The sequence below is a fragment of the Tachypleus tridentatus genome, chromosome 13 (genome assembly GCF_004210375.1).
Source record: "Tachypleus tridentatus isolate NWPU-2018 chromosome 13, ASM421037v1, whole genome shotgun sequence".
NCBI lineage: Eukaryota > Metazoa > Arthropoda > Merostomata > Xiphosura > Limulidae > Tachypleus > Tachypleus tridentatus.
In genome coordinates this window covers 121,158,887-121,169,183 of record NC_134837.1, presented here as the reverse complement: position 1 = coordinate 121,169,183, position 10,297 = coordinate 121,158,887, and the positions used below count along the sequence as shown (strand labels likewise).

The 10,297-nt window shown below is 31.9% G+C and overlaps 1 pseudogene; it reads left to right on the top strand.

Moving 5' to 3' along the window:
* The first annotated feature begins 343 nt into the window (after window positions 1-343).
* LOC143239583 (techylectin-5B-like) lies at window positions 344-8,481 on the top strand (annotated as a pseudogene).
* The last annotated feature ends 1,816 nt before the right edge of the window (window positions 8,482-10,297 follow it).

Below are 10,297 nucleotides of genomic sequence, written 5' to 3'. Positions count from 1 at the left end.
AAATACTATAGGGTGTATAAATATGTTTAAAATGTAACAAGTCATGTTCAACAATAACATTAAAATTATTAACTCCAGACAACAACCGTAATAATAACTCCAGTGTTTATAAAAAGAAGCGGAAAATTCAGATTTTGAATAGTGCCATATTTAGAAAACTATAAACATTTCTTGGACTCAGAGTGAAAAACATCAGATACAGTTACTAACACGGTTCTAACTTGCGGTAATATAAAGAAAACCCTTTTTGGATATCCTGTTTAATACAACTATAAAACCACTGATGAAAGATTCACATATTGAGTCTATATGGAAACAGTTCTGTGTTATTAACCATTTAACAATGTACAACACTGTGAAGATATTAAGTATTTTGTCTTTCTTCGTGTTGACCCAGGCTGATGTCCGTCATCAAACAGCTTGTAATACTGTTGGGTCACTGAAAGGAATAGTGGACTCCGTTACAGAATTAGTTGATCTGGCGAGAGAGAGGATTTCTACATTAGAAGGTAATATATTTTACTTGAAGTATTTTAGTTTATGGAAAAGCGGAACATCGATCAAAGGAACATTTAAAAATAACTATTTGTCAAGGAAGAAAGTTACACCTAAATGCTACAATATTATTGTCAGTAACACTGTATGTTCAACTACTTTTCTGTTTCCACATTAAAGTTTTTATCCGTTACTCTTTAGATGTGTTTTCTACAACCACTCTTGAACGAACATTTCCACCGCTTGTTAATGACAAACAAAACCGATCCTTTGAACAATATCTTTGTGTGACACAGACGACAGATCAAAAGCCACCTCTACCAAAATACTGTGCCAGTATCTATAAACAAAAACGTAACCGAACTAGCGGTGTCTACTGGATTCAGCCACGATTTTGAACTAGTCAATTTCTGTATACTGTGATATGCAGACATCATGTGGAGGGTGGACGGTAGGTGAACAAAACTTTCTTTTGTGGTACACTTTAGTTTGCCAATATTTTTATATAAGAAAAACTACTTTATTCTATAAATTCAGTTATGTAAAAGAATTGGAAAATAACTTTCAGAACGAATCCACATTTAAAAAGAGAAAACTATTTAAGTTTGTTTGGTACAGGTAATGTTTTTGTTTTATTTTTTATCATATTTCTTCACTGATTTTGTTCATTAATATATGTTATTTTATCATAATTAAATATACAACTTATAAGACAGGTTTTCATATAATAATTGTTTCGTTCTAGATTGTTCTATATGTCAGAATGTGTATCTGTGTTCAATCTGACACTTTCTACATGATGATAAAGGTATAACAGTGTTTAATAACACAATGAAATCTACTCTGGTTTTTATCTCATACATTATTTTACGTTTCTTGAGAAGTTTAAAACATAATACTTCTTATTTTAAAATCATCTTTCAAACATAAATTTAGATTATATGCTTATTACGAATTGAGCACAAAGCTACAGAATGGGCTATCAATGCTCTTATCACCATGGGCATCGAAACATTATTTGTAACAGTGTGAGTCCTCAGACTGTGCCAGTGGAGGCCAAATCATAAGAATGAGTTTTGTGTTCGTTAAAAAACAAATGAATTTCTTAAGACAGTTTCCACATATTTTGTACAGAATAATGTTGAATAATACAGGAATATATATTTTAAAGTTTCATTTTGATAATTATAAAACTTAGTTATCTCAGTATATCTTATTGATTTTCTTATTTCCAGTTGATCCAGAGAAGAGGAGATTTTGGAAAACCATTTGAAAATTTTTACAGATCGTGGGTAGAATACAAAAATGGTTTTGGAAATTTAACCCAGGAGTTTTAGTTAGGTAAAACTTTATATATTTATCTAACAGTGATCAACTACTTATTTCTTTTCAAGTTATTGATTTGATATAATTAATAATTTACTATCTTATAAACTATTTATTTATTTTATACTGATTCTGTTCCAGGAAATAACGTCATTTTCTCGTTGACCAATCAGGACAATATGGTGCTCCGTGTTGATCTGAAAGACTTTGAAGGAAATCGAAGATCTGCAAATTATGACGAGTTCTTGGTAAGAAGTGAAAGAGAACTCTATAAAATGAGTTACAAAACGTACAAGGGTGACGCGGGAGAGTTAAACTTTATTTCAGTATATAACATCCTACATTAGTTGTTTATATATTATTTCGACATTATTTTAGGAAATTCTCTCGCTGTTCACAACAACATGATGTTCAGTACCAAGGATAAAGACAACGATAAATACAACGAAAGTTGTGCTCAAAACCACAAAGGCGGATGGTGGTATAATTCATGTCATCGTTGTAAATTAAACGGTTTGTATAACACAGAAGATGAGGTAGATACAACTGGTGTTACCCGTCATACATTATGACAGACAGACAAGATAGAGAGATATTCTTAACATGTTTAATTTTTTCTCTGTGTGTAATTATATTTAAGTGAATATTTTATCATAAACAAATCAAGTCATTTTGGTGAATGTTTACGATTGTTATTTTAATTAAATGTGTTTTGAAGAATCTGAAATATGTGTTAGTTATCACCGTTAGATTCCATCTAGATAGAATAGGGCCGCAATCGCTTGCGGATTCTTCAACAAGTATTTAAGTGAGTAGGTTGTTAACCCACTGCACCGAGCCGTCCCTAATTTAGCAGTGAAAGACTAGAGTCACTAGAGGGAAGGCAGCTAGTCATCACCACCCACCGCTAACTCTTGGGCTACACTTGTACCAACGAATAGTGGGACACTTAAAACGCCCCCCACGGCTGGAGGGCGAGCATGTTTGGCGCGAACCCGCGACTCGTAATCCGAGGGTCGATAAATTGTTTATCGATAAAGTTCTCTTGTCCACCAATACTTTAAGAAAAATGTCTAATATGTAATAACCATAGAATTTACATATTATCTTCTGTTTCAGTATGGTTTGTACAATCAATAAAACTTTTCCTTTTCAGATTGCGCTGTGTTAAAAGGTTTTATAATATCACGAAGCCCGAAAACATGTATTTATTTATTTTTTTAATTTCGCGCAAAGCTACACGAGGGTTATCTGCGCTAGCCTTCCTTACACTAATAAATTATGGCCCAACAGTTGGCGGTGGGCTACTCTTTTACCAACGAATATTGGAATTGACCGTCACTTTATAACGCCTCCACGACTTAAGGGTGAGTATGTTTGGTGCAACGGTGATTCGAACCCGCGAGTCGAATTTCGAGTCGAACGTCTTAACCCACCTGGTCATACCGGGCCTACTGAAAACCAACTTAATAGTGCCTTTTTTTCTAGCTATCAGATTAATTATTTGAGCGAATATTTATATGATTTTGGTGTTGCTATAAAATATAATCTAGAACCCTCAATAATAAAAAGCTTTTTTTCATATTTTTAAAAAATTACTTTTGAACTTAAATCTATAATACTGCGATACATAGCTGCAAATCTCAAATTTTGTGTTGTTATTAGAAAACAACTATTACTGTTAATTCAGAAAATTAAAACCACAAAGAACAAACAACAAACGAGTATCTTGTGTTTCTCTCTTACACGATGGTCTTCTAACGAATAACATTTATCATATATTTTAAGGTCCAGTTACTAGCGTGACGAATTGTGGTTTTGAATGGGCATGGTTCATGTCTTACTCCAAACGAATCACACTTCCCATTTCAGTCCGTTTTTGTGTTGTAAGTGTAAAGGGCAAATGCCAATATTGAAATATTAGGTTAGAGTAGTTCAAGAATTGACGGTAGGTTGTGTTGACTACCTACATTCCTTCTACGAGATGGCACTACTAATATATGCGTACTGATTATTTTAGAGTAGAGGGCTAATAAGAAAAATATAGTATTGAAAATATACACTTTAAACGAAAACTCCATGTTGGTGAAAGTTGTTTGATGTGGAAGGTGTCTCTAATCAGTAACTCCGGATCAGTACTGACCTCACAAAGGATTCTGAAATTTGATACGCTAAGTTTGTGTCCTGCATTGTTGTAACCATCAGTTTTTAAGACAGTGTAAGCGGTTTATTTGTTTTGAATGTAGTGGTTCCGTATCTACAACAAATATATATATGTATGTAGAAAGAGCCAACGTTCAAAACATATGCTAAAACAAAATAAAGTTAGTTTCAGAAAGGAAATCCCCCACTGGCACGGTGGTAGGTCTGAGGACTTATACGGTTAAAATTCGTGTTTCGATACCCGTGATGCGCAGAACACAGATAACTCTTTCTGTAGATTTATATTTAACATAATAACATGAACATCAGAAACACAAATCAAAACAATTAACACGCACATATATAAATTAACATACATTGACAGTGTATGAATTACGTACAAAACAACACACCAAATGTATACATTTTATAGCAGTTATTATTAGCTAACGTTGTCCAGGTATAACGTGAACAGAAGTCCGTGTTTAGATTTTATTAAAGAGAAACTATTAAAATCTATTTTTTAATATAACTATACATGTCAGATGTATAAATGTGCTAATAGTGAAAAGAAAGACGTAATGTTTTCAATATTGAATTCAGTACATCAAATATTATAATATCAATTATAGTTAGTACATGCAGAGCGTTTCATAAAAACATTATTTATTAACAACCATGGTTTCACTATGTACAGACTGTAATGGTATGTAAACAGAACTGAACGTTTCATAAAAACATTATTTATTAACAACCATGGTTTCACTATGTACAGACTGTAATGGTATGTAAAAAGAACTGAACGTTTCATAAAAACATTATTTATTAACAACCATGGTTTCACTATGTACAGACTGTAATGGTATGTAAACAGAACTGAATGTTTTATAAAAACTTTATTTATTAACAACCATGGTTTCACTATGTACAGACTGTAATGGATTGTAAGCAGGTTTATATATTTAACCAAATACCCTTGACAATTACTTTGACACAAGTTGGTCTAGTCGTCTATAAATTTTTCTTTACTTGTTTTTAAACTTCCATTTATTTCTAAAATCTTAGTTTTTACCTTTTTCACAGACATGCAAAACTTTGAAGCTTTTCATTGGATCGAGTTAGTGTTTAGTTTCTGTAAGTTGATTTCATTTTCCTTAACTTCCAGTTTCTAGAATGTTCTTTAATTACAGTTTCTACGGAACGTCCTGTTTAAAATACGTACACTTTATTACACATTAATTGGTAAACACCTCTGTTACTGTACTTATTGGTTTTGTCTTTGCTGTTGAATAACATTGTTTGTACACTAGAAGTATGAAAAACACAACTGTTTCACATAAGACATCATAACGTATCGCCCTCTTCTGTTGCTGAACACATCTTGAATTCTTTGTTTGTTTGTTATCGAATTTTGCGCAACGTTACACGAGGGCTGTCTGCGCTAGCCGTCCTTAATTTAACTAGAGGGAACGTAGCGAGTCTTCATCATCCACCACCATCTCTTGGGTTACTCTTTTACCAACAAATAATGGGATTGACCATCACATTATAATATCCCCACGGTTGGAAGGGCGAGCATTCTTAGTGTAACGGTGATTCGAACCTACGACCCTCATATTACGAATCGATCGCTCTAACCTTCTAGCCATGCCGGTCCCTACTGGATTTGTCGCGGTAGTTATTTATGACTGGAAGAACAAAAAGATCATGGGACACATACAACAAACAAGTTTGAGAGAAAACATTTGCACAATAAAAACACACCACTATGTATAAACAGAAATGATGGGCCAATCAACGTGTGCTGCTGCAAGACCTGATTATCTTAAATATTATAGCATGTAGGACTTACTTTCCCTCCATATCTAGACCTTGTTTCTCAAAAATGAACTCTCCTATTATCAGTTGAAACTGGTTATTTACTTAATAAACACTGTAGAATTTGATCCTGATTATGGAAAGACGTTTATCAAAACCAGTTGGCTGTAAATTATATTGAATAATTATACTTATTATACCACAAAACATCGTTTTTTAAAGTCGTTACTATAAACATTTCTTGGACTCAATATGACAAACATCAGATACAGTTACTAAAACGGTTCTAGCTTGTTGTGATTTAAGGAAAACTGTTTTTGGATATCCTGTTCAATACAACTGTAAAACCATTGATAGAAGATTCACATCTTCAATCTATAAGAAAATAGTTCTGTGTTATTAACCATTTAACAATGTACAACACTATAAAGATATTAAGTATTTTGTCTTTCTTCGTGTTGACCCAGGCTGATGTCCATCATCAAACAGCTTGTAATACTGTTGGGTCACTGAAAGGAATAGTGGACTCCGTTACAGAATTAGTAGATCTGGCTAGAGAGAGGATTTCTACTTTAGAAGGTAATATATTTTACTTGAAGTATTTTAGTTTACAGAAAACTTGAACATCGATAAAACGAACATCTAAAAAATATCTACTTGTCAAGTTTTAATGTTAAACTTAAATGTTATATTGTTAACCTTGTAACACTATACGTTCAGCTCTTTTCATATTTCCACAGTAAAGTTTTTATCCGTTATTCTTTAGATGTGTTTTCTACAACCACAGTTGAACGAACATTTCCACCGCTTGTTGATGACAAACAAAACCGATCCTTTCAAATATCTCTTTGTGTGACACAGACGACAGAACAAAAGCCACCTCTACCAGAAGACTGTGCCAGTATCTATAAACAACAACTAAACCGAACCAGCGGTATCTACGAGATTCAGCCACGGTTTTTGAACCAGTCGATCTCTGTATACTGTGATATGGAGACATCAGGAGGAGGGTGGACGGTAGGTGAACTAAACTTTGTTTCATGGTATAGCTTTAGTTAATTGTCAGTTAGTGGATGTTTTCGTGAAACATTTAATTAAACGTTTACCATTATTTTCATAGAAGAATAAACTGCTTTGTTATATAAATTCAGTTATTTAGAGAACTGCAAAATAAGTTTCAGGACCAAACCCTCATTTAAAAAGAAAAATATATTTAAGTTTCTAAAAAAATGTAACGTTCTTGTTTTAAGTTTTATTACATTTCTTCACTGATTCCATTCATTAATATATGTTATTTTATCATATTTAAATATACAGCTTATAAGACCTGTTTTCACTTGGTAATTACTTCGTTCTACGTTGTTTATATATGTATATAAGAATGTGTATCTGAGTTCAACCTGACACTTTCTACACGATAATAAATATATATGAGTGTTTAATAACACATAGGAACCTACTCTGGAGTTTATCTTGATGTTATGATAACATTATCCTAAAATCTTACGTGAAACATAAATTCAGATCATACGGATATGCTTTGTTTTCGATTTTAAACCTTTCGTTTTCATTCAGGTTTCATAAAAAACAGAATAATGTTTAATAATACAGAAATATATATTTAAAGTTTCATTTTGATAATTATAAAACATAGTTATCTCAGTATTTATTATTGATTTTCATATTTCTAGTTGATCCAAAGAAGAGGAGATTTTGGAAAACCAGTTGAAAATTTTTACAGATCGTGGGTAGAATACAAAAATGGTTTTGGAAATTTAACCCAGGAGTTTTGGTTAGGTAAAACTTTATATATTTATCTAACAGTAATGAAGTGGGCATTGTTTTTCATATTATTTAATATTATTTGATAAAATTAATAATTTACTATCTTATAAACTATTTATTTATTATATACTGATTCTGTTCCAGGAAATGACGTCATTTTCTCGTTGACCAATCAGGATAATATGGTGCTCCGTGTTGATCTGGAAGACTTTGAAGGAAGTCGAAGATATGCAGAGCATGACGAGTTCTTGGTACGAAGTGAAAGAGAACTCTATAAAATGAGTTACAAAACGTACAAGGGTGACGCGGGTGAGTTTAAACTTTATTCCATTACAGAACTTCCTACATTAGTTGTTTCTGTTTTATTGTTTAATTTTAAAATTATTTTAATATTACTGTAGGAAATTCTCTCGTTTCCCACAACAACATGATGTTCAGTACCAAGGATAAAGACAACGATAAAAAAGAGTGGTAGTTGTGCTCAAAGCTACAAAGGCGGTTGGTGGTACAATAATTGTCACAGTACTAACTTAAACGGTTTGTATTACACAGAAGATAAGGTAGATTCTACCGGTGTTACGTGGTATGAGTGGAAAAGTAAACACAGTATACTGAAGACAAGCGAGATGAAAATAAGACCTGTAGAGTTTGTTATTGGTCAATAAATAATAAATAATATATCATGCAAAATTGTGTTTTACGTTATAGGTCATGATAGAAAGACAAGAAAGACAAATATTCTCAATAATGTTTTATATTTTCTCAGGTTGTAATTATATTTAAGTGGATATTTTACCATAAACAAATAAAGTAATTCTGATGAATGTTACTTTATCCTAATATATTCTGAAGAATCTAAAATATCTGTATTATAATTAAATTTTTTACCTTGAAAGTTTTATTGTCCACAAATTATTTAAGAAAAGTATGTTTAACAACCCTAGAATTTATATATAACATATTGTCTCCTGTTTGTGTTTTGTTTCTACAACTAATAAAACTTTCCCCTTCAGATGGCTCTGTTTATGCGTGTTTTTGTGTCTCTTTTCTTATAGCAAAGCCACATCAGGCTATCTGCTGAGCCCACCGAGTGTAATCGAACCCCTGATTTTAGCGTATTAAATCCGTAAACTTACCGCTGTACTAGCGGGGGACTAAAAGGTTTAATTATGTCCCAAAACGCGAAATCAACTTAATACTGATTGTTTTCTAGCTGCCAGATTAATTATTTGTGTGAATATTTATATTATTTTGGTGTTTCTGTAAAATATAATATCGGACCTTTAATAATAAGGAAGTTTTTTCATATTTTTCTAAAAGTTACATCTTTACCTAAATCAATAATACTGCAACACAGAGTTTGAATCTCATATTTTATGTTATTATTAGTAAACAATTGTTAATGTTAACTCATAAAATTAGAAATACAAAGAAGATACAATATACAAGTATCTTATATTTCTATCCTATCGAATGTTCTTCTGACGTACAACATTTATCATAATTTTATGGACAGGCGCGGCCCAGTTGTTAGCGTTAAGAATTATGGTTCTGATAGTGCATGTTTCATGTATTACTCTAAACACAATAACACTTCCCATTTAGGTCGTTTTGTGTTGTAAATGTAAGGGTCAAATACCAATATTGAAATATTAGATTAGAGTAGTTCAAGAACTGTCGGTAGGAGGTGTTGACTACCTGCATTCTTTCTGACCTATCAGCGAAATATTGGCGTAAATCATTGAGATAATAACACATAAATATGTTTTTAAATAACACATGATTGTATTATAAAATTTATTAACACAACGATTTAAAACGTTTACAATCAGTGTCAGTAACGTTGGTGTTCAACCAACCCGAAGAAATAGAATAATTTTAAAACCAGTTTATTCATGACAAAGACGACATCGCATTACAGCAGTCACTGGGAAAATGTCTTAGTTCTGGATTTGTGTTAGTGAAAGCACAGCGGTATAGAAACTTTCTTGTGTCACATAATGAACATATGTACAAGTATCAATATAAACATTTCTTCTAAAACGGCTCTGGAGGATGTGGGTCTAGGGTACATTCTTCTAACGGGTATAGAGGGACCTCATATTCTCTGTAATATAATATAGGTAAAAAGACGAACATAACGTGTAATTTCAGAAGATAAATATGTCAGTACGCTTTTGGATGTATAAAATGTATGGTAATGTTATATATCCAGTCTGTAACTATACTGATGACTTCACAGAGAAAAGTGAGTTACATTAGTGGTTACCAAACGTTAATGTAAAACAGTAAGTATTCTACATGCTTGAAAGAACCTTAACCAATAGTATTGAAGAAAATCGTAGAATATTTTATATCTAAATATTATGTTACACTTATCTTCCATACACCTGTATAACTGTAACAAATGCATTGCATTATAATTAAATTGTTTATCTAAAAGTTTTATTGTCCACAAATACTTTAAGAAAAACGTGTTTCATGACCATAGAATTTATACACAACATATTGTCTTCTGTTTTTGTTTTGTTTGTACAACACTATGTAACACAAATTTTGTTCCTGGATAGTATGTGTTATTTTTTAATTGCTTATTGTTGTAAATGTACAGAAAATGGCCATTATTCCTTTCAAACCTTGTGACCTGGATAATGAAATATAGAAATTAACCTATTTTCTATGTAAAAACGGGCAAATTTGTACATTTTCATTTACAAAATGTCTGAATAAG